We start from the raw sequence: 2,828 nt of genomic DNA on the forward strand, positions 1-2,828 counted from the left end.
GGGCTCAACTGCCGCGAGAACTATCCAATCGGTTTCTCAGAAGGGGTTTGACTAGATTGGCCAATTGGAGAGCAGTGTCCCCACGTGGGGACAATAGTTTTATGGGATAGGGATTGGATAATACATATTTGACGTCATGTTCGCCATTTTGGATCTGTGAACAGGTACCCAAGAAAAATAGATCGGTAGCACTCAAATAACGAAGTACAAACGTATTTAAATTACACGAAAAGCATTACAAAATAAATAAAATACGCAGATATTCACCAATTATTGTGAATTTAATAATATGATTACGTGGTTGCAGAAAATCTTCTGTCTGGTAAACAAAACAGTGCTTCAGACAGCATTAATGAATAAATGTCCGTTACTGCAGCTGGCTAACTAACCTTAGGTAAATATGATGTTGATAGCTAGCAAATATACTGTGCTTTTTGCAGTTCTGTAAATTGATTGTGCTTCCAACGCACAACGTGAGCCAGGAGGCTAAACATAAGAGATTCAGTTTAGAATGATTATATCGTAATTATTATTAGCTAACGCTCTAACAAAGGATGTTACTTAGCAGTAAGCATCTTATATATCGCGTGTTACTTGCCAACCGAATAACTGCAGGGTCTAAAATTCATCGCGACATAGAGGTTTCTTTATTCTAGATTATTTCAGATATCCAAGTAATTATACACGACAATGCATTTTATTATGTAACCATAATACTGTGTTATGTATTGATGGTTAATCTGGTCAATTGCAAATTTCGAAAGCAACTATATTCATTCAAAATGTGCAGTTTTTCAGCTATTTTTTATTATCCGGGCTAACATTTGAGGCACAACATGTCTGCGTTTGAGGAAGCCAGAGGCAGCCAATCAAGTGCAGCTCACGCTAGTCTAACCCACGTGGGCCTCACTGCCTGCAGTCCAATCGCAGTGTAGTGGTGTTGTTCAGGCGCATGCTATTGGTCAGAATGAGTAAAGCCTGTCAGTCAAGAACCCGTGTTGTCAATCAATACCACGCGGGGTCGAGCGCTGACAAATGCCTGTGCTTCTCAAGCCTCCTGCCTGCGAATAGTGCCTGGAATGGCTGCTTAATTAGCTTCGAATGGCTTTTCCTTCCAGCTCAAACAATCTGTCACTACCATGTGGTAAAAAGAGCCTTGCGTAAAACAAAGGAAGAAAAAAAGCAAGCAGGGGCTAAATATCAGTTTGATTTTTTTTTCAACGAATACATTTTTATTAGGCTACCACAAAACAAAGCATTTATTCCATTCAGACATAGGTTTACTGCAACCAACTGATTCCATATTCGTTTTTGTGGAGATAAAAGCGAATTTAAACACGTGTAAGATAATGTGCCTTTTTCATTACCATGTTTTTGGTTAGCTCGCTACACCTCTTCTAAGGGCTTCAAGCAGGGGGAGGGTACTGTTTACCGACGGAAGGTGCTTTAATGACAGGAAAACCCCAGAACCCGATAATAAAATATTGTAATAAACAGACAAAATAGGCTACCTGATTTGTGGGATAATTTAAATAACTTTTAATTATTTGTTATGCTCATATGACGTCCGCCGTCCGGTGTACATTCATGTCTTTAAATTTCAAAATGAAACGCATTCATTGTCCGTTCTGCCATTTAGCTAATTGTTTATTCCGTAATCCGATTACGTTATCACAGGACCCCCCATCCCCCAAATATCTGGGATTGAATTTTGCCTGTAATTAAGGCGAGGGCGAGGGCAAAGGGGGGGGGGGGGCATTGGAATTATAACACGGGGGGGTGTATACTTCTCTGGAAGCATGAAGCTTCACGCCTGAGTGCTGAAAGGGTTTTATTTCCTTTGACTTCTCCATTCGAGCGTGGAACAAAAAAACATTTTATTACTTTTTTAATCTGTGATTTTCATCTAGGAATGTAAGTCTGATAAAATGCCTCGCGCAACGTTTTATTTTTATTTTATAAAACAGTTCTTTTAACATTTAAAGCTTTGTGTAAATTACATAAAAATGCCTTTCGGTTTTGTTAAAGTGTTCGAGCGCCTCTGGGTACCGCCGTATAATTGGAGGCCTTTCAGATGTTTGTACTCGGAGGAGCTGTAGGGTATAGGCTCCCAAACAGGGTACCATACTCTGTGGTGCCTCCTGCGGTTTCGTGGGGGAAATTGTATAAGGGTGAGGTTTGTTGAATTCCTTATTTATTGTCCATTCACTGTATAGCATGTTGTTGTTGTTGTTTTGACTAAGGCATTATTCAAAATTCATAAAAGCTAGTACCAATAAGTGAAAAAATATGATTTAATAAACAGATTAAATTAAAATCATATTTTTATTTCAGCACTATGATTCTTTAATTTTAATTTCTAGTTTTTTAATATTAAAGTTTTAAGTATAACCAAGTACAATTTAAAATATGATGATTTTTGTACGTCAGAAGTATTTTACATTTTATCCTTTTCATGTATCTTAAATATTGTAATGACCACTGAACCATCTTTCGAGTACAGACACGTAAGGTTGTTATGACTACTGACTGCTGCTCAATAGGACTTGGCTGCAAAGCGCCCTATTGCGGTTGGTCATGACGACCTTTTTTTTTTTGTTGTTGTCAGGACTTGAAAATCAGGCCTGGCTGGGGGTATCATGCACAAAAAAAATAGGTAAGGTCTACCCTTTCAGGGAAGAAAGGCAGACCCTCATTGGCTGTTGCATTGTGAAGGAATGTCCCACGTGGGAATTTGAGCGGCAGTACCAAAGTTCTGGGACGGATTCGAGTAGGACAGCAAGCCGAAGCTCTGGGACAGTTCGGGTAGGCTGGAACAGCGAGCCAAA

The sequence above is a fragment of the Anguilla anguilla genome, chromosome 16, assembly GCF_013347855.1.
Source record: "Anguilla anguilla isolate fAngAng1 chromosome 16, fAngAng1.pri, whole genome shotgun sequence".
Taxonomy (NCBI): domain Eukaryota; kingdom Metazoa; phylum Chordata; class Actinopteri; order Anguilliformes; family Anguillidae; genus Anguilla; species Anguilla anguilla.